This window comes from Vidua chalybeata, chromosome 1 (assembly GCF_026979565.1).
Source record: "Vidua chalybeata isolate OUT-0048 chromosome 1, bVidCha1 merged haplotype, whole genome shotgun sequence".
NCBI classification, from domain to species: Eukaryota; Metazoa; Chordata; class Aves; order Passeriformes; family Viduidae; genus Vidua; species Vidua chalybeata.
Window position 1 is genome coordinate 30,448,634 of NC_071530.1, and position 23,525 is coordinate 30,472,158.

Here is a 23,525-nt window from a genome sequence, read left to right on the forward strand (position 1 = left end):
TCTTCAGTATATCTACTTTTACTCAGTATATTCAGTCTATAATATCACTTCAACAGCTATTAAACATGGACCTCTGCTACTAATGGCAAATGCCTTGGGAAAAGTCTGGAGAAGTCAATGAGACTTAGTGGCATTTAAAACACTGCAGAAATGGACTCCAGTTCAGAGGATTTTTTCCTTCTAACCTCTGCCTTTTGTTAGAGATCAATAGACCAAAGCTGTTGTTTACCTCAGGAGGTTCAGGGCACATATGCATATTTTTTATTTTGATTTTCACTGCGTGCTAAACAGGCTCCCCTGAATACCAGTGAAAGTGATGAAGGAACAGAGTGACTGTCCATAGTGGTGTGCTGTGAAAAGGCAGAATGCAGTTCTGCAGAGAGCAGTGCAAGGGTCTACTCAAAAACACTTACACAGGTGCTAATGCACGAATGGGTTGGAAATGGAATATCTCTCTGGCTGCAAGTAAGACATACTGAGTTTTAGCACAGCTTTTCAGCTTAATGCAGTGGTTACACTGAAGAGGAAAGAAACATAGCAGGCGTTGTGCATGTTTGAGTATCATTTCCCTGTGTATTAAGATTTTTAGTAAAACATTTTGCAGGAAGAGGTGAGCGATTTCCTCGCTGTTTTTTTCCATATGTGGTTCCTGGTCAGCAGCACCATTCCATGAGCTTGTGTGGCAGGGAGGGGAACTTTCAGCTAGTACTAAATCAGATATTTTGTTGAGAACCATTATATAACTATCTCTATTTAGCTGCTGAGAAGGTATTCTATGTGTCCCTTAAGGATGCAAGATGCTTTAGTATATATAATATTCTGGCATAGCAACTTCAACAACTTAACTAGAAATTGCAGCAAAGAAAAACTGTCTAACATTAGAATTAGTGTTCATTTTCATTCATTCATTGATTAATTCTTCATAACTTTTTAAAAGAAAACTTAATATATTTTCCAATATTAGAGGCTGCACACTACATCTGCATATATGTCTGTAAGAAAAAAAAAAAGGTGACTTTTTGCTTACAGACAAAAAAAAAAGCCAGTGTAGGTGGCTCTTGTTTAAATTAAGAGAAAAGCTGAGATAGATTCAGATAATGATCATGCACCTGAGGGATGAATAAAGCCATTTTTACAGAGCCAAAGGAATTTATTATTTCCCCAAAACAAAATTCTCCACATTCCACCATACTATTTTAGAACATAACATACTATATGTGGTATGTAGGAAAATGAACAGTCTATTAAAAAAAAAAAAAGGTCCAAAGAGAAAATTTCATATTGAACATTAAAAATAGATATTTGTGCAAAGTTTTAATATAATTGGTTTGTCATAATTAGAATTTGGATGCCAACAAGTAAAGTTGAACCTGTAAATATTTTCTCTTTATAAATCTTTAGCACTTTGTGTACACTTAATGCATTGAATTTTCTGATTTCTATGATTTAATACAAGCTTTACAAATTAGGGAGAGATTGAGATCAAAGGAGAGAAGATAGGAAGATAGATCCTTAGCTACTAACCTTGCTCTTAAAGAGCATTTAGAAGCCACTAGATACTTGGTAATGAATTTTTTATGTCTTTCCCTCAGAGTACAATCTAAGAGGAAAAAAAAAATTTATTAACCAATCAATTGTCCTAAATTATAAAGTAAAAATCATTGGATGAAGATAGCAGCCTTGGAGTAACCATATAGCAGGCAATTACACCCAACAAAAAAATGGTCTGGTAAATCTGCACAGTTTGAGAAATGTAAACTGTAATCTGCTTTAGCTCAGAATTTTATTTTTTGTCTATATTGCCATACAATCTTATTTATTGAGGAGTTGCCATTTCTCATAAGTAAAGAAACATGTCAGCAACAAAATAATCATATATATATATATATTTTCAGCTGATTTTAAATCGGTGAGTCTGTTATGTGCATCAGGATTTCTTAGAGTGAGGTGACTCTCAACTCCTCTAGAAGGCTGTAGAGTGGAATCTGGCCAACTGAGATCAGTGATGATAGCAGAGCTTGGAAATATCTCACTTCCTAATTTATCTCTAGGTGTATTAAGTAATGAAATCACTAATGGTCTTTTTCCCATTAAAAAAAAAAAAGAGATAGTGTTTAAAAAAGATTGGAAGGGAAGTTTGAATCTTTCCTATCTTATTGAAATTTTAAAATCACTTTTCCTATTTTTTCAAAGTGGCTTTGCAATTCCTCCTCATTTGCTGATTAGTTTTCACTAAACTAAGCAATATTTAACTAAGTTTTACCTGTCTGCAAAACATATTTGTTTGGTGCAATGTAGAATTCAGAATGAACATTAAGTAAAACATTTGTTCCAACCCCAACTTTGAGGATTTCACAGGCACATTTTTCTTTATGTTAGTTCTTTGTGCCAATCCTCTCTCTTAATGAAGTGCTATGATTTCAAAAGGTGCTTGTATAATACACCTACATACACATACACATCTTGAAATATATACTCGACCCATGTGCATAAACTTTGTGATGGATTTTTTATTCTTTTAAGAACAGAAAGGGCTTCAAAGATTTGATGTGACTGATGGCATATGGCAGAACTTGTTGCTGCTGGGAAGTTCTCAGTCCTTTGGTACAGGCTACATTCCTAATATCTTAGTAAGGAAAAGCAAGCTTTATTGACAACACTGATGAAAGGCCACCTAGCAAAATGAGAAACAGGTACACTTTTGAATTCACAATCACTTTGCCCTGAAGAAGGTCTTCCCCCCTCAAAAGGGTTTGTGTCAGAAAAGAACTTTGTTTTTCCAAATAAAAACTTTTTGTCTGCTAAAAATATTATCTTTACTCACAGACACTGCCTTGCCTGTGGCATTATGCTGGGGGAACTGCACCAAGTTTAACATCAAAAAGCAAAGAGAAGAAAGTGAGGCAAATATCATGTTAAACTTCTCTGGTAGTCTTCTTGGCCCAGGGTCTTGCATCAGTTAAAGATGCCAACTCTTGCTCAGGAGCTTCTCTAATATCTGGCACATTCTGTCAGGAATATTCAGGCAACTTATCTCAGATTTTGCTTTCTGTGCCCCTTCTGTAATGACTCAAGTTTAACTTCATTAGTTGAAATAGAGGAATACCTTTTGCAATGTCAAGTCCACCTTCAGTTCTAACATGGCTCTGTCCCTGTTGCTTGGCTAAGTGGTTCCCAAGATGTAAGGTGAAGGTGGGTGCCGCAGCTGGAACTCTCATACACAGCTCTTATGAAGAGTAACTATTGAAGTGTTTGGGATCTCTTTGTTTAGGTCAGAGACTGCAAAAGTCCTTTGATTTTATTGTAAAATATAATCAGGTGAGAGGAAAATATGTCTCAACTCCTGACTAGTCCAATGGTTTATTTTTCTTATTAGAATTTTTTTTTTTTCAATAAGATAATACAAAATATCAGCACCATGTAACATGTATTATCAAAACATATTTTTATCAAATTCACTTTTTGTACTGGAGTAATAAAAGTTGTATGGAAAATAAAGTATAGGAAAAATAATGGTAGAATAAGTAAAGGGAATAAAGGAATTTTATATTTAGAATAGTAAGGATATGCTTAAAGAATATGCATCTACTCTTCCCTATTATGATGATCCTTAGATAGGACTACTGAAGATAGAACTGATACATTTTGTGCTTTATTTTACAGTTAATTTTTACATTGTCTGCTAAAATATATAGTATCATACAATTTGAATTTTGCGTAGTGAACAAGTCTGAAGAAGATCTGTCAGATCTGATCATAAAGTTGCAAATTGTTAGATCTTGTAAGTGAACTATTTTTAAATTAAGCTCTGCTAGCTGAATATCTCCATGTAACATTATCCTGAGATTAAGTACTTTCTCTTTGTTTTATAGAACAGCCCTTAGAATAATGCTTGCACTAAAACCACTGAGATCAATTTACTGTTCAAGTAAATATTCTACATAATCACTCATTAAATTGTGATCATAAAAAGAATAAAGTAAATAGAGAAGTGTCAAGCAAGAATGAAGACCTTTTTCAAGGTACTTAATTTCCTGAAGCACTGCATTTGTTAAGGGCTACGATGATTTACTGGAGTTTTCCTGTTGTTTTACTCTCCTATTCCAAAGATGCTATTTGACACCAGAGTGCAAAATAGAATCAGCAATTAGCAGTAGGAAAGGATACCACTGTGGGCATTTAAAGAGTAAATGATATTTTTTCTGTTGGAATATTTGTCTTCTGTTATGCCAAATTTGTAATGAAAAGTTGATCCAGTGCCTGGAATATAACTGATTCTATCTAAGTTGATTTGCAACTTTTAATGTTTTTATTTGAGAAAGTTGTAATAACTCCCTTAACCTATCAAAACCCATCTTGTAATACACTCTATTCAAGTGGGACCAGTGAAAAAAGTGCTGAAGTTCTTAGCATTTTCCCTTCTCATGAGCCCAGGTTATTTCCAAAGGATATGTCAGCCTAAGTGGTAGAAATTAATGTATAAGAAAGTCTGCTGACTTACAGAAAGCCAGCAGCTCTTCTGTGAGGAATCTATTCTCATGGTTGGAACTGATTTTTTGCAGGATACAAGTAAGAGCAACCAGGTTGAACTTGGGGGCCTGTTGGTTTCCTGTTGTTTTGCCTTTCACATTTCATTTCCAATTCCCACTGGGAATAATGATAAAGAGATCTTTTGATAAAAAGATCTCTAAATGTAACATGAAATGTTATAAAAAGCTAAAATACCTAGCATTTTGGCACAAGCAGATTCAGAAGTAATGGGCACAGTTGTAATAAAGAGGTGACTGAATGCTGAAACAAATGATCTAGCATGGTGTTCCAGCTGTCACTGGAAGGCTTTAAAGTAGACCTATAAATAGCTGGCATCCTTAGAATTAGGTATGCCATAGCACACTCAGACACCAAAGGCTTCATGCAGAAGTTTTTCTTCAATGACTCGTCTTTTCTTGAGCCGTCACAACTGCCCTACTGTATCTTGGAATTCTTCTCAGTTTCCCACTGTGTTTTGTGCATAGTATATGGGTTAGAAACAGACCAAAGGTTAATGCTAGAACTACATATCACTGAATTCAAATGCAGAACTCCTCAGGGTCAAAGCCTGGTACTTCAGATATGTTTCAGAGATAAAGTTTCCCATGTGCCAGCTTCAGTATTTCTAAAACATTCTATGTGACTATTCTGAGTATTTCAAGTACTTAAAAGGCTGTATATGTTCATTATTTGGGGTTTTGTTTGTTTGTTGGTTCTTTTCCTGGAAGTACTTAGTTTGTAAAGGAATCCCCAGATAATATTGTTACTCTCTACTGGACTTGGACATCCTTGGACTGGCTGTGAATTTTTTGGGTAGAATGTCTTTGGGTAGGAGCTTCACTTTCTTGTGGTTGTCTGAAAGTCTTCTCTGACTTTTGACTCCAAGAAAGAGTCCTGACTGGGACTACTGGGGCTAATGTAATAGGTATATGTTAAAGGAAGGCAGGAAAAAGGAATCCCTGCAAATTGAGAGCTGACTAAAGAGTAGTAGCTTGGTAGCTGTTACAGTTCGATTTTCTAAAAATAGCATTGCAGGCTTTTATAATACCATGTCTAATCTCTTCACAAGTAAGAAAGTATTTTTTGACTCAGCTACAAGAAGTTGTGATCTTGGGAAGTCTGGCACTGACTGCCTCTGACAGCAGGTTCATAGTTGGCATAGCTGCTCAAGCAGCTTCTTGCCATACGTACATCCTTCTTAGTTGTCCATTGTTTACCTTGCACCAGATCAGCTTCTTGTCAATCTCTCTGTAAACACATGGAGCATTAACTCAGCAACCCACCAGAGAGCAAAGTCAGAAAAGTGAAGAAACTTCTATTGGGCTGAAGCTGAATCAGATTATGGAAGGACCAATGTATGCCAGAGGCAGCACAGAAAGGAAGAGATTGCATAAGATAATTTATGGCAGCAGTAAATAATTAAATTACTTCAGTTACCATAGCTGCCTTCTTTTCTGAATTCTCCTGAATTCAGATTTTTTTTTTTTTTTAACATAGTTTGGTTATATTTCTGGTACTTGAGGTTATAGAATGATTATCCAACAGGATAGATCTTCAGCTTCTGACTCAGAGCTAAAAGCATTGGAGATGGGTTGGAGCAATGATCATTGATAGGGAGTGTCCTCATTGGTATCAGATATTTTATTTCTGTCCCTTTTGTCTCTTGTAAACTACATGATACCCAGTGACTGGCAGCAAGAAAATGTAGCATCAAGACTTTGCTTCCAGTTGTTTACTTCTGAAAGCAAAGTTTGGGTTTTCTCTAGGGTGATTTCTTGAACACTAATTAAATGGTAGTTTGGTATGATCCAAAAGACATCAAAATAGATGACAAATTAATTGGTGACCAACCAGCATGATTATTTTCACAGGATTTTCTGTAAGAAGTAAAGTATTTTGGTTCCTTTTTCCTTGTAGCCCACAGCAGTTATTGCTGTATCATATCCTATGCCATACATAGCCATTGGATTGCCCAGCCTCCTAAATCAGATAATGTTTGTTTACTCCTGCATTTGTACTCCTTAAATTTGCTCTAGTAATACAGATATTGGTGATTTATTTGTCAGTGACTCCAGGATCTGGTACATTATTGACTTGTACACTACATTTACATTTATAGATATGAAATGTAGAAACTTTCAGAAATCCTGCTCTCTGAGGAAGAGTAGTCTGTTGGCTCCTGTGGAAGAGAGATTGGAGTTCACTGTATAAAATTGGTATCCTCTCTAGGACACAGCATAAAAAGGCAAATGTGAGCAAAAGTCTTTTTTTTACTATTTCATTTAAAAAAGGGATTGGTGCTTGGAGAAATTCAGAAAAAATCTGATGCTTCTTTGAAGGACCTGCTTTCACATACTGGCAAGTGCTCATATGGCAATGATGTGGACTATGGGCTTGAGCCATGTGAAAATAGTGAATAATTCACCTTATTTACTGAGACTAGGAAAGTCCTCGTCTTCAGACTTTGGAGCATGCATGTCTAACTGGACACATAAAACTCATCTGAAGGATTCAGAAATCTTAGTACTGATTTTGTTATTACCCAGTATCTTCAATACTGTCTGGCTAATTGTAAATATTCCAGAAAGGGTCTACCTAAGCAGAAAGGGAGTGAAATTAGAAATATTAGTAAATAAGCATTGATTTGACCTGCTTTTTCACTTTTACTTGGCCTTCCTTTCTGCAAATGAGCCAGGAGAGATTTCCGTTTCCATTCCCACTCCTGTCTCTCAAAGAGAAGATCTGTCTGCTGGCTAGTTAACTAATTGGTACAAGCGAAAAACCACCTGTACAGCATGTTCAGCTATGCAGTGTCAATCCATCTGCAGAATGCATCAGGTGCCCATTCCTTTTATACCTTGATTTAGGGCAGTTGTTGGGGACACGGCAGAGGATAGATTACAATGGAAAAGAAAGAGAATCTACAGAACCATTAAGAATTATTTTCCCTTTTTGGTCATCTTCCCTTATCTCTTCACCTACCTCTTGATGTTTTTTCTTTCATGCTACAGTAACAACATTGGCTAATGACAATAACTTATGTGAGGGATGCAAAAAAGGTAAAATTGGTCATACCTTCTCTTGGTTTTGAAATTAAACTTAAGAAATCTTTTTCCTTGTTGAAACAAAGAGGCTGTCATTTAGTAGAAGAAAGGAAAGAACAAAGTATTTTTTTTCACTTAGGCAGTATTAATCATGTCAGATTACAATTTAAATAGGGCAAATTAAATATAAGTTTTTAGGGCCATTTTGAAACTAATGGAGCTTGACACAGTGTTCAGCAACTTGCCTGTGCCTTTTACAGGATTGGGTCCTGAGAGAACATTGTTGAAAGACATCTCCAAATGTGGATTTCTGCATAACAAAGTGTCTGATCTTTTATAGCATCATTGCATTGGGAATTAGTCTTGTCTTTGGGAATTTGTAGTCTTTAGTAGAAGAGCATGATTTATGTCTTAGAATTTAACCATTCTCTGTAATAAATAGAAATGTGCCACAAATATTTACTTGGTTGTGCCATGGGAAAATTTTTAACATATTGTTCACAGCTTCAAAATGCTATAAAAGAAGGCATGTAATTTGAAGACCGACTATCCTTTGTGATTTCTAACCAATAGATTGATTAATATCTTTCAAAAGAGACAGCAGCCAAAATGTTTACATCTCATTATGCAGAGAAGAAGAGAGCACACACAATTTTGATTATGAGCTTGGATGGTTCATTTCTTTGGGCTTCACATCCCCATTACTTAAGGCAGACTGTAACTTTAAGATGTTATCTGTTGCCTGCACAAATAAACAGCCAGTTATGCTTTTTATGGCGGGCAGTTCTCAAACCAACAGGGGATTAAATGATATTAGCTGGAGTTTGTGGTTCCCTGCTGAACTATCATGGGCTCCATGGATTCCTGTCCTGAATATTTCACAGAGCAAACACCTCTTATCTGAGGTGATATTCTCACACTGGCCTCTTGGCCATGGACTTCAAAAGCTGATCACAGGGAGGGCTTGAGAGGCAATAACCCTTATAACAGTCTCTCCTGATAGGGGTAGACAAGGTAAAGGTAAGGCGTCTCTGAAGTTTGCTCTTGTGTGTTTAGCCCCATGGGGTGATAAGGGGCCATCTGTTTTTTCAGTCTGCAAACTCATCTTTTTCACACTATCCCAGTATCAAGTACACTTTAGGTCTGACTGGTATCATCACCATCAATTCTTCAGTAATCTGAAGAGATTTTCTTGGTATGTTAGCTTTGATCCCAGCAATTGTCTTAGTTGCTGTTGTGTTGGGATATTTTACCCAAGCAAATATATAAAATAAAATTTAAAACATTATGTTCAAGGTACCATTGTCACAAAGAAAATAAGTTATTGAAGTAGGTGATATAAAAGGTATGTTAATTACTTGTGGGTAAAGGAAATTTTTGTGCTTACCTATGTGATTAAACTCAAAACATTAATTCATGGTGGTAATTTCAAAAATTCACATCACCACACCTTATTAATTGTTGAAATAGAATATCAGTACTACCAGTTCTAGAAGTTAAAAAAAAACACTGCTTCAAGCCTCATAACTATTATAAGAGTTAGTAAAATGCTGCTCAGATTTCTTTTATTGTGGAACTCCCTGAAAATCTTCCTTCATATTTTAAGCTTTTTTCTGCAACCATTTTTTTAATCAATGAAACGTTTAGATTCAATTGCAATCTCCTGATTATAATAGCTTTATATGCAAACACTGAATACTATGAAATCTGCAAGAAAATGATGCAAGTTGCCAACACTGGCACATGAAAAAAAAAGTCCCTTTTTTTCAGCACTTTATTACCTTCATTTGATGTTTTGTGGGATGGGGGTGGTGACTGTCTCTAAGGAAATTGTTCTTGCTCATACCAACTAATTGCCATAAAATTTCTGGAAATGCAAGAATGTAGGTCCTAATCCCACAAGCTTTTACTTGCTTTGAGCAGTCGATTGTTGATTGAAATTACCCCACAAACCTGATTAAGATTTACTAAAATAAGTAATGTTTACAGGGACAGAGATTGTAAATATTATTATGGTACAAAAATCATGCTAAAAACTCTTCAAAAGCATATTTACATGAGAACACTGTTATTTAAATACTTCCTGAAATCTTATAGAATTACATTGAAAATAAATAAGAATTTTTCTATTGTAAAATATGTCTATTTGAAGTGAATTTACTAATAACTTATTTAATTCAGATTCATTCTTTTCTCCCCATCATCAATTATGATTCATGTGCACTGAAATGGACTGAGGGAAAGATCTTGAAAGATCTTTGGAAGAAGAAACTAAAATAAGATAACTGTCCAGAACAGCAAAGTATTGTTAGTTAATAAAAATTCACTTACTTAATATTTTCTGTTTATGATGGCAAATTAATCACATATTTGTTTCCTTTGATCCATAGTCTTATCCCTTTTCCTTAAATTCCTCTCAGTATAAAAAAAAGATTCTCTTTTTGATATCTGACATTGCATCCATTCAGAAGTAATTTGTTTGTGAGAGCTGTTTTCTAAATGTGTTTTACTTACTTAAAACAGATTAGCATTCTCGAAAAGCAAAATAAAACAGAGCAGTTTAATTTAATAGTGGAATGTGTCCTTTAATAAAATGGGTTTTAAATGTGCTAGCTTTCAAAATTATTTTCCTGATATGATTAATTAACATCAGATATTAATTCAGTGATTTATTTGTATGGAAACCAGCTGACTGACATGTATTGCCATATAATTTATGTTTTTATTTATGATTGCAGCCAAGCATAATTTGTTTGTTCTTGTTCATAATTTTCTTCTGATTAAGCAAAGTTGGTTTGCAAAGAATAACTTAAATTGCTTTTGCATAGTATTTTTATGTATTAAAATACTCTGCTTTGCATAGTATTTTTTGTCAAGAGAAATTACCAGTTTAAAATTTGAGATATAAATAAATATCAATAAAAATTGATATATCTTCTCAAGTTTGTTTTGTTTTTAAAATTTTCATATAATATATTTTATTTTAAAATAAAATTATTATTTATTCCTGTTAAAATCCAAAACAGTGGAAAAACAGTGGAAAAAGTGACAGAATATCTAATTGGTTTGGGTTTTTTTCTTGTAGAGAAGAGGTATTGACTAAAAGATTAAATCCAGTTGTTACTGTTTGTATCTATTTTTATTTCTATTTAAAAAGTAGTATCTGTAGTCTCACAAATCCTTTGTTTTCACTGAAAGTTATAGTAGCATCTTGTATGGTTCCTACAGGAACAGCTTTGCAGTAAAATTGCTTTTCAATATGACTGGTCGGTATCTTAACAAATTTACCAGGAATTTCAAGAAATTTTGTCAAATCATCTTTGAAATAGTTGCATAATTAAGTCCAGTGTTACCACAGAAGTAAAATGGCAGAGTGGAACCTATTTGGTTAAAAATGTCCAAAGCCAACATGAGCACATCTAAATAGTTTTTCATTCACTTAAATATTTGAGTAAGCAGCATTTTTAAACCTGCATCAAACCCTGGGGAAAACAGTAAAGAAAATCCATTTATCAAGTGATGTGATGCTGTTTCAAAACTGCAAATTAATTAACAAATGTGTTACATCAAAGGAATTAGTTATCAAAAAATAATTGTGGTATTTATGTCACCATATGAATAAAACATCATTTTTCTAGTGGTGTTGACTGCACCAATGGTAGCATTGTAGAACATACATGAAGACAGTGCATATGTCCTGAACCATGTAATTTTTCTTTCTTTTGGCTCTTTTTGGGTGCATCTATTCCCACACACAGTGGACACCTCTAGGATTTTCCCAGCATGCTTTTTTAAGGAAAACATTGAGGTCACAAAAAGCTGAAGATCTTTAAGAGATCTTTAAGAGAAAAAAGTAGTAGTTCTGAAATGTTTTCATCCACCAGGAGTTTCCTTCCAATTCACTGAGAATTGCTGAAGGTTTATTTCCAAATCACATTACAAATTTGAAGATTATCTAAATGAATACTATTTTTATAATGATTTAGGTTACTGATTGGGAGTAAAGAAGATTACTTTAAAAAACACTTAAAAGGGTCTGTGCAGTTTTAATGTCTTTAGTGAAACAAAACACCAAACAGGATGTCCATGTCCCCTTTGAACTTGAGGCATCACATTGACATGAAGCTACTGAATTCTCTCATTAGTTACATCGTGCTGGAATCCTAGTGGCACTTAATGAAGACAAATTTTCATGTAGTGCTTTCAAAAAAGAATTGGAAATGGAGTCTGATCAAATTTAGTACTTTATCACAGACATAATAAAGTTGGGAAATCAAGAGAAAGGAAAAGAAGAAAAGAAAAAGAAAAAAATAAAAAAGAAAAAGAAAGAAAAAGAAAAAAAGAAAAAAGAAAAAGGAGAAAAGAAAGGAAAAGAAAAAAGAAAAGAAAAAAAAAGAAAAGAAAAAAAGAAAAGAAAGAAAAGAAAAGAAAAGAAAAGAAAAGAAAAGAAAAGAAAAGAAAAAAGAAAAGAAAAGAAAAGAAAAGAAAAGAAAAGAAAAGAAAAGAAAAGAAAAGAAAAGAAAAGAAAGAAAAGAAAAGAAAAGAAAAGAAAAGAAAAGAAAAGAAAAATATAAAACATAAAATAAGAAGTGTCTTTCATTCAGACAAAGGAAGATTTTCCTTATTGTAATTTGCATTATATAACTAAAAAAAGGAAAAGTAAGATACTATTTATCTGCATTTTTGCACAAAATTTTCTAAAATACTTTTAAATTATTTACCCGGTTTTTGTATTATGTTTCATTATATTGGAAGAAAATTTTGTAATTTATTTTAATGGAACTAGCCATCTTGTACCATAACAAGGGTACTTACAGCATAACCACTTTAGCATGGTGTACACTGACCATCAGAACTTGTCAGACTTAAACACAGTACTTTAAAGAGAGAAAGTAGAAAAATAAAATTTTCTATTCCAAGGTGGGATGTATACTTCAGGAAGAAACAGAGAATATATTTAGTTCAGTAAACAGTCAGCACTGTTCCAGATATATTTCATCTGAAAGACAATAGCAAACTTTTGGCTTTGGCTGACTACTGACAATTAGAGCATCATAAACCAGATGTCAAACATTATGTCTTGAGTAACTTTTTTCTTCAGAATTTGTCCATCCCTCTTGTCATCATGGCTCAACTACCTAATTTAGTCCATTGGATAACACTGTCCTTTCTCAGTACCTGTTTTTATTTTATTAAAACTAGTGAAAGAAAGAGTATCTGTAAAATATTTTTATTTCCTCTGAATGTTTCCTTAGCTTTTAAGAAAACCGATCCACAATTAGTAGACTCAGAAATAAACATAAAATGAAGTAAGTTCAGCTAAAAGGCCTCTCATTACTACAGGAATATTTCCTGACCAGTTTTATTATATCACTATGTCACTGAACTCTTCTTTCTGTCTTAGTTTCAGCTCAGTGACTTTTACCACTTACTGCCTTTGGGAGATTGATCTGTGGAGATTTCATTATTGAAGAATGTCCCTTGAGATTTGATTTTCATTTGCTTCAGTTTATCTCTCTAAAGTAGGCAATAATTTCCCTCTTTCAAATGTCTCATTTTTGAAGCAATATAGATATTTATGGCAGCTTTGTTTAGACATACATCAACTGCTAACCTGAAAAAAAGGGCTTGAAAGCAGCAAATTAATTCATGATGAAGGAGGATATTTTCCAGTGTTTCAGCCTGGGAAATCCCAGGTGTGAGGATGGGAAGGCTGGACATCAGACATCTGAGCTGGAATGATTCTTCTGACCAAGTTGTTTAACTTCTAAAACACCAGGACAAATGGTCAAATTCCCTTCTTTTTCTGGGATATCTAAGAGCCACCCTGGTAAATGCGTACCACTTACCAAGTTTTTGTCATGTTATTAGCAGAGAAGTGACACTATATCCAAGGGAAGAGGACACTGAACTAAAAGGGTGTTAGGAGAGATTGAACTAAGTACTGAGCAGAGCTTTAAAGAGCAAATTATTTATATCTTAGACAAAGAAAGCAAGGTGTACAGTGGGTTGGTAGGATAGCAAATATTTTGTGTAGTCTGAGGAAGTATCACTGTGTTCAATGGAACAAATCTGGCATACAAATTCTCTGTGCATACAATTATTTTCAACTTTTATGAATCAGGAAATGATACTAGACATTCATAGATGAATAGGCTCTAAAGCTAAGAAGATTATTATTATGACAGGTGAATATGACTATGTATACTGTAAGTAGAGCAAACATAATTTCTACATAATTTCCATGGTTTCTGTATAAAAATACCCCTGTTATCTTGAAATCTGAATGATTATTAGAAATATAATAGGTAGTATTCTTATACAGAAAATACTTTCCAAATAATTTTCTAGTAAGTATATAATTAATATACTAATATTGTATGATAATATTAGTATTATAACTTGCTTAAATAATACAAGGATTTGAAAGTAAGTCTCCATAACCTGCAAAAAAGAGTAATTTTTATTGAGGCACTAACAGAAGCATGGATTACTTAACTAAAATGCATTCATCTTTAATTTCATATTTACCTGAGAAGCTTCTCACTGAGTATGCTGTATTCACAATGCATGACCTCGGTAGATGAAAGCATATTTTATCTGCCTGGGTGTAAATAGTCTTTTTGGAGCCATAAATGAGGTTTCTCTCTCAAAGTTTGGCTTTCTGGACATTAAACATCTTATTAAGTCCAGATTTGTCAGTGACATGCAGTATAGAGAGGTGTTTAATTCCAAAAAGACCATATTTTAGGAAAATTGGTGCAACAGATCTTCCTCTCTTCCTACTGACTAGTAAATAGACTGGGGGAGTAGCAGAGGCAAGACAGCTAACTTTTCCTTACTTAAAGGTAAGAAAGAATCTTGACAAATATTAAAATCAAGAGGGTTTTCCCATCCAGTTTCAATATGTAAAAATGTCATAAATTGAATATGAAGTTAAATGAAGTGATAAATGAGACTTCTTTTAATACAGATCAGGTTACTAAAATGGGTAGTTAAATTCCCTAAAAATAAAATGAACTGCAGAATCTTCAATATTAACAAAAACTTTTACACAAGTTCTTTACATGGATTTTAAGAATGGTATTGTGGAACTCAGAGGTGTCTTTGCAGTAAGCTTACCACTATAATTCACTGGGAACTACAATTCTGACATAACTTCAGCTGTCAGTGTAGGTGATAGGAGGTTCTGTTGGTTCTATTATTTTGCACTAACACATGAATGATCTGCAATAAAAAAAGAACTTCCAGCTCAGATGCAGTTGACATTTCACTGTTAGCAGTAAGCAGTAGTTTAGAAGGGGTGCAGATATGGATATGCAATGTTGAATGTGAGGGAAGAGATACAGTGAGTGAGGAAATCCCCAGCAAACTCCCAACATGCAGGTGTGAAGCTTTCTCCAAGTCCAGCTGCCTTGCTATTCCCTGCTTCTGCAGCTCTTTCAGCTATCATACATACCCTGCACTTACCCTTCTACACATACAGATTGGTAATGTGCACACATATATTTGGGCTGACAAGAATTATGGTGGGGGTGGGTTTAATACTCTTCAAACCTCTGGACACCTTTGGGACTTGGTCCATCTAGAAACTGCTTTTCAGGTAAACTTCAATTAAAATCCTTCTTTGCAGCACCTAGTGTTGGCACATTTAGATGACACAACTAATGCACTAAAATTTTCCAAGAAATGGAAGACCCTAAGGAGAAGAAAGACTATAAAGCCACTTGTGGTGTTTTTGTTGTTCTTTCAACAATTTGGTCCTTGAGCTGAAAGGGAGAGAAAAAAAAACAGGAAGAAGCTGGCCACAGAACAAACAAATATGCCATTGGCTCATATTCATTACAACACATTGGATAAAAATGAACAATGGCAACTATCAGCTTTCATGCACTTCCTTGGAAAAAAAACCAGTGTTGTGTAACTTGGCCAAAAAGACGACGACATGTACCAGTGCACATGTACAGCCCAGAAGGGGAGTCAAACGAGCACCAGAAGAAAATAGCTGTTTTATTTGGAGGTCCTGTTTACTTGTAATATTTATTACTTTCATAAAAAAATATCAGTTTACCATATCACTTGCACAATTTCTACTCTTTTGGTTTTCATAAGGATTCCAATAAACTCATTTTGCTACTGAATGGGAAAGATATTAGAAAGATTCAGAGACTTGGGGTAATAGAAAGAAGAAAGGTCAACACAGAAGAAAAGGCTTAGATGAAAGTATGTCAGAGCAAATCTTCCCATGAAAGATTATTGAGAATAAAGCTTTTTTTTTTAACAGACATAAAAAACAATATATAAATCAAGAGCACAAAAGCCCTGTTTTATGATTTTTTTCTGGTGCTGTTTAATTTTTTTGTATCTTTTTTGCCATTGTTAAAAAACAGCCAAAACTTCAAAGGCACACTGCATGTGTTCTAAATCAGGACTTCAGCACTGATGTATGACAGCACAAAAATTAAAACTAAATAAATGTGCTGTCTAAACTACCATATTTCTCCAAAAATTACTTTAAAGGCTTTAAAAAATTAGAATTATTGATTGATCTTACTTTACCAACCATAATGTTTTCACCAGAGTAAAGGACAAAATATTATATTAAAAAGAGAGAAAGAAAAAAGAGTGTTGTCTGAACATATCTGAACACCTGTATTTGGCTGTCTTGCAGTTTTGTCAGACAGGCGAGGGGGAAAATGAAACTTTCCAGTGATTTGTCAGATAGTTGGTATGGACTGCATAATTTCTCAGTTTATTCACTGTTTTCTGGAAGGCTCCTTTACAGTCAGGGTAAATTGATAAAAACAAGGCAGTATATCTGTGAAGGAAAGAATCTATCTGGTCTATCACATAAAAATGGTTGTAGAACAGATGTATTCTCATGAAAAATAGTTTGTGCAAGTCTTCTACTATTTTCTTTTCAAAATATGAACTTTCTAATGTGTTGAGTTGGCATTCCATTTTAATATACTTTGCATAGGATCTTGCTGTTTTCTCTTAGAAATGGCATTTGTGACTCTAAAGGTGTCTGGCCACAGGACACCCATTAAATCTGCTTGCAAAAAAATATTGCATGACTGGGGTCTTTGTGGCGTCCCTTTTCCTCTGGCCTCTACTTTTACAATGGCCATTTGCTGTTCTTCCACTAAGTCATCTTGATTTGTATTGACTCACTTGTTTTATCAGGTTACAAAAGGGGCAAGTGGCCCAGGCAAATAGGAATGCAAATGCTGTTCTTTTTCATAAACATTTCTTTTACTTTTAGGACTCATTCATCCCATCCCTGCTAGTGTTCTTTTTCAAATTCTTATTAAGAAATAGTCACCGGCTCTAGTTTACATTCTTATGTCTCTTATTATGTTATGTTCTTATGTCTGAGGAGTGGTATTTCTTTGCAAAGGTTCCTGGATATTTGTGTAATCAAGAGAACTGGTTATTTACTTATTATGATTTTATCTTATTTAATCCCTACTCTGTTCTGTTCAGTTGCTTCATTTACATATTAAGAGAGCAGATACTATAGGATGTCATTTTATGAGCACTAGTAAGAAATATATAATTAAGTTTAGGAAGTCAAAGTATGCAGTGTGCTGGGAGTGTCTAAGCTGAACATAACATCTGGCAAATACTAACATAAGTTTACAAACAGTGTTACAAACATGAAACAGGGCTACACTACCTGACCTATTCAGTTACTATTACTTTGATCAGTTCCATTACTGTGTAAAAGATTGACCATACTTAGATGTAATAGAAGGACAGGGATAACATTCTAGGGAGTTCAAGGTACTCTGGGCTGCCCCAGCTTTAACCACCTGACCCTGGTATCTCAACTGAAAGCCCAGGTCCCTGAGATTGTTAGTGGTGCCTCCAGAACCCTGCAGGAGTGGCTAACCCCAAAAGAATCTCTCAGGGTTAACTGCAGATTTTTTGGTATATACTAAATGCTAAAGTTGCCTCTCCTACATGCAGAATTCAGTTTGCCAGAATTCATCTTGGAGCCAGTTACTTTGAGATTTTTAATGAGCACTGCACATATAGATAGCACTTTTTTCTTTTTTTTTTTTTTTTGATAAATTTTGTAATAAAGGCTTTACAGTGTTTCATCAAGGAAAGGGTTCATCACTGTTTCCATACAGACATCACCTTGAGCACATGTATGGAAGTGATATGTGTGCTTTTCATATTGAACTTTTCAAGATGTGGCCTGAAATTTTGTTTATAGAAAGAAGAACTATCAAGAATTTAAGACACTGCACAGTTATAGTGGGAACAAGTAGAAGTTACATTTATGTTGTCTATGTTTCTGCTTCTGCCTTTTTCTTGAAGAGGTCTGCAGAATTTTTTATTGGTGGCAGTCATTTGATGACTGACAAGGGAATACTCTTGGACTGGCAAAGTGTCACTACCTTTCCCTATAATACTCTCTGCTGTCCAATGAACTGCTAAAACCTGTCATTTCTCCTTTCCTCATTTCATTCCTAATTAAGATAGTATCAGCACATAAAATCAAATAAATGAAAAATTTAAATCTGGAACCACTGCAAGTAGCATCAGTAGAGACTCTTTCCAGAACAAGTTTTCCAGTTTGGCACAAACATTCATCCATGTGTAGGATGAATGAGTTGCTTACTTCAGTCTTGCCTGAAATTGTTTACACACTCCTTCTTTGGAACAGTAAATCTAGAAAATGCATCCAAAAACTGTGCACAAAGGAGCATTATTTGGGTTGTAAGGTCAATTGCTCTGAAGTTAGACCAAGAGAGATTTATGATTGCTTGCACAATGGACCCCTTTTGCATATGCTGTAAGATAGAGATGCTAATTAAATGAACATCTACTGTTCTGGACCTTTGCTTTTCTCTGCCTAGAGAGGGCAAAGTTTGGGTTTTAACTGTAAGCCAGCAGTAAATGCTAACTTTTTAATTTCTGCCTAAAGCTAAAAACTATAGGAAATAAATGTTCCTCTACCTGTCCTTTGTATATCAGGTTTTTTCTGTTATCCACTTTTCAATAATTAAAAGCAACCTTAAAACCCAAGTTCTGTGGTTGATTAAAAAAAATGGCACTGTGGTACCCTAAATTTCTTGTTTCTTAAATCTTAATTTCACTTTAAATGATTTTTTTTTTTCTATCTTCCAATGTGTAACATCAGCTATCAGGTCACTTGTGCATTGCAACTGCCCATGAAAAGACACAGCTAGAAATTTGAGCCAAACTGATATAAATATTTACTTGCTTGCATATAATGTATATACCATATATATACATATATAAAGTATATACCATATAATGCAAACAAGTAAATATTTATATGCATTATACGCATTATATGTTCTGTCCCACAGAACAGGTAATAGTCATGTCAAAGCAAATTTGTCTTGAGCATTTCCAGACCTAGTGAGAGTACAGGAAGACCCAGTACAGAATGCAAGAAGTAAAAAATCCTAGCCTGAAGGGGTCATAAGGACTATTCCTGCCTGTTTTTGGGGCATCTGAAACAGGATAGGAAGAAAAAAAATTTTTTTTTTTACAACCTTCTCTTCCTGCAACCACGCACCTGCTCAATCACACCTATATCAGCACTGCTGGCTGCATGTGTTGGATTTCACACCTTTTGAATAGACAACATCCAGATCTTGCTCTGATTTGTATAGACTTTAGCACTAAAGAAATGGTTTTTATTAATAGCTATCAGTGCCAAAAATCATCTTAAGTTTGGAAATTACTTTTTTGTTTCCCTATGTGTAAGCACTTGTCTTCAGACATATTTTCTCCTGAGACATGAGCATTCGGTCCTTGCAAGTGTTATAATAAATGCAAAGATTTATTTATGTTCACATTGGGTACAAGGAAACTAAAAAAAATTTCTTTGTTTTTTATCTTTGTTAAAAAGACTTATAGGCCATCTTTGAGCTATTCCAGGTTGGACTAGGTATATGCCAAGGCTCATCAGCTTGAGATGGACTTAAACATCACCTGGGAAAGAGATAGAAGCCACCTTTTCCACTGCTACTAAGGATTTGTGTTTATGGAAAAGTAGTTTGAGTTTATTTGTGATGACCCATTAGAAAAAGGCATGGTCTGGGAAGATATATAAGTAGCTAAAAGGTTAGAAGGAACAGCTGCTATTGGTTCTTCAAGTCCAGATGAGTTTAGGAAATTTTGTGTCTATGAGAGTATGGTAGTGTGTCTGAATAAATGGCAAATGATTGCTCCTAGGGAGACCAGCCTGTTGTCAAGTACCTGCTTATTTAAATGTTTTCAATGCTTTTAGTGTTATCACAAACACTTTTGCCCACACATACAAACCTGTCACCCAGCACTGCGCCAGCTGCCTGTGTTTAGACCTCTTTTTAGTTAGCAACTTATCACTGAGGAACCCAGAGTTCACTAAATGATTTCCATGTTAATATTACTGGGGCACTGTCTCACCTTTCTCTGCAAATAAAGGATACAAAAGTATATCCCTGGAGAAAATTCAGAAATGGTCTGCATCCCCTTGTAAAAATAAGATCATAAACTTACTCTGCTCTCTTTACTTTCTGACTCTTTCTGATGGTTATAAGAAAATCTGTTTCCTTGACAGTATTTAGTTTCATACTCACATTCATTTTTTTCTTGCTCATCTTTCCATACATTTATTGTCTAATAGCCACAAGTGTATTTATTTGTCCTCTTATGTAAGAGCAGTCTTTTTTATTAACCAAACAAACACTTTTATCCTTTTCCCAATTCTCTTATGTTTTTTTTCTTTCATCTTTATCTCTCATGAGTAATTAATATTACTAATTAATTAATTAATTTCCCCCAACATAAATTTTAGCACTAAAATCTAGGTAAAAAACAGTGAGAAGATGCTACAATTGTGGTCCATGGCCATTTATTTTATTAAATTAAATCAGCAATTTTACCAAAACTGAGAATGACTAAAAAGTTTATCCTCTGCTGGAGTGACCACTTCATGTCATAATGAGTGGAACTGTTCTGATTTTGATATTTCTGCCTGTTTATCTCTATTTATTTGTAGGGAGACATTTGAATGTCTTTCTTTTCTAGGGTTTCTAAGTGGTTTTGCTGTGAAGTTTGGATAATTTTTGCCCAAATTCTCAGCTACTGTGGATATTCAGTTTTCATGAAAGCAAAGAGTAAATTCAATGCTGATGTTGCAATTTGATACACCTTATTTGCTAAGATTCTAGAGCCACAAGAGAGCTTTGAGCCACTGCAGCAGGTTATTTTACTTCTAGCTGTTAAAACTCTGGAGAGAGAAACAGTAGCTATTCTGGTAGTAGATTTTCGGTGTCTCCAGATAAAAAAAAGCTGATGTACTGTTTTCCCTTGAAGAAGAAATAACTGTTGCTGCTGAAGAAACAGTGTCTCAATGTGGAATGAATGGTTTTTGCCCTGTTGTGAACTTCCCACTTTTAAGGAGAATGACTAAGATGTCTGTTGCAGCTGCAACAACATCTGGAGTCCTCAAATTACCTTGACACTAGTTAGCTGGATTTAGGTCTGAGTATAGCACAGAAATACCATTGTTTGTCTTGATGTTTCTATTGTTCAATGAAGATTACCATTTATTTTAGGTTTTCCAGCTTCCACCCTTAATACTGCTGTCATGCAATGGTAACAGCAGAGATAGTGGTAATGTGCTTATACATGGATCCTGCAGAATCAGGAGTGATTGTGCTCCTCACTTTGAGAAAATCCAGAAAGTGGTACTCCTTGACTGCTCAGCCACCTGAAGGCATATTTCATCCATGTCAGCCTATTGTTTTAACTTTCTCTAAGAAATGGTAGAAAACCACTGAGTAAAGAACTCCGTAAAGCTTCTGAACCACTAATTCTCCGACAGTGATTGGTGGGTCACCACTTGGCTGCAGAATCTCACAGAAAGACTCTTTCAGGTAACTGTATGTTAGACAACTGGAAAGACAGGGATGAGATATTCAAAATTCTAAGAAAATATTTTATTCTCATATGTGTTTCCTGGGGGATTTGGGGGAGGGGGGATGAGGGCAGAGCAGAGAGAGTTGGTGTGGTAGAATTTCTGTGGAAACAAAGAGACCAGAAAATAAAAATATCTTCTACGTATTTCCACCTGCTGTGCATGACAACAAAGTGGCATCAGTCCTGCCTTCACCTGAAGCCTGTGCAGCTCCCTGCCACCTTTTCTTGTGCTCCCAGCAAGTTAAGGCTCCTGCAAACTCTGCTGTGTAATAACATAACTGACAAGGTTCTGACATAACTTCTCTATTCATGGAGAAGGCTGGATAGAGTCACCTATGTCATTCAAATGGTAGCTACAGCTGTTTTTACAATTCCACCATTTCATGGTTTTTTGTGTCCTTTTAATAGTATGAAAAGGTACATAAAGGCTGTTGTCTGGGTTGAAATCACATCCTTAATTCTTACATGTTTTTGTAACAGAACATAATAGAAAGTTGCTCAATGTATTTTACTTGGAAATTGCAATTAAACAGAAGACTGTAAGGAGTCAGACCCCAAACCTAGTTTCAATACCATTTCCTCTAGTGAGTTTTACACATTACCTTTTCAATAAGTGGTGACAGGCAGTGCATTTCTGGGTGATTATAGCATGTGTCAGGTGGGGTTAACAGGCACAGGGCCAGAGGGAGAGTGAATAACTGTATGAGATGTACAGTAATCCCTTAGAAACACAGTGCCTTATTCCCTTCTGATTTCATAAAATGATGTTTATTAAACAATGTGATCCAAATCCTGAGGGGCACTAGACCTCTGATACTAATACTGAGTTCACCAGGAAACTTGTTGCCAAATTGGTCAGGAAATAGAGTGTTTACTTCAAGTCTATCCACCTACAAGAACCTCTCCCTGATGTGCTTATTGTATGTATGTGACTAGCCTTGGAATGATGAATGGTCCACATCTGGAGGCTAGGTCTTTAGATAATGGCATATGCTGATTAACACTGGCAAAGGAATGAGCTTTTAATTTAATCTGATATGTCGATGTGGTAGGGTCAGTAAATGACTGAAAATAAAGTGAGAGCCTTAATTTGTATGCCCTGAGAAATTGTATAAGTTGGAAAGATCCTAGAGTCCTTGTTGATTTTCTTGGAAGAATGTATTAGACCATCTTCAGAAAATGGCAGTCAGTTCTTAGCTTCTGAGTGATGGGGTTTAAATCAGATCCTTTGCATTAGCCTCCTGGGTCAATTCAGCATTAACTGACTTAGCTTTTCATCAGTTAAAAAAAGAAATAAGACTAGATCTTCCCATCAGATTGTGTTCAGTTATAACACAGTGCCCACATTTCAGCTATTCATGTATAACAGCAGAAACTTTGCCCCATATATTTTAAAAATGTGTCAAGTTGATTTTATAGGCAGTAGCATTATAATAAGCTTCTCCAAACTTAATCAAGCTTACTGATTTATTTGGATAGTCAATAGTAGTATCTGATTTTCATTACAGCATGGACTAGAAACAAATTCCTCATACTTTGAATTATTTTTTTATCAGATGTCTTGTTTTTTAGCCAACCCCTTACTGAGTCTAGACTCAGATTTGGAGATATAATCATCTGTAACTTGTAACATCAGATGCATATATTGTATATCAGTTTAATCAGGCAACTTGATCAGATTTGGAAGAAGTTATTATGATAACAGTAATACCACATGCTCTATCAGCTTGGCAGATTTCAAAGTATGTGGGACAGATTTTCACAGATAATTATTAGTCTGATTAGTCTATCTCCACAGAATCCTTTTAAAGTGTTTTTAGTCTCCAGGAAAAAAGAAAAAGCTCTCCAAACTCCATGGAGAAACCCCTCACCTCAGAGATGAAGCAACAGCCTTTTTCAGGGAGATCTGAATCCAAGACTCTGAAATACCACCTTGCTATATGAAGTCCTATACCTTCTCTCTTCTGACTTCTGCTTTCTGATGCTGAACAACTACTA

At 34.9% G+C, this 23,525-nt stretch overlaps 1 protein-coding gene across 1 annotated transcript in view; it reads left to right on the forward strand.

The window, feature by feature from the left end:
* HDAC9 (histone deacetylase 9) overlaps positions 1 to 23,525 on the forward strand; it is a 269,880-nt gene that overhangs the window by 216,241 nt on the left and 30,114 nt on the right. The window lies entirely within an intron of this gene.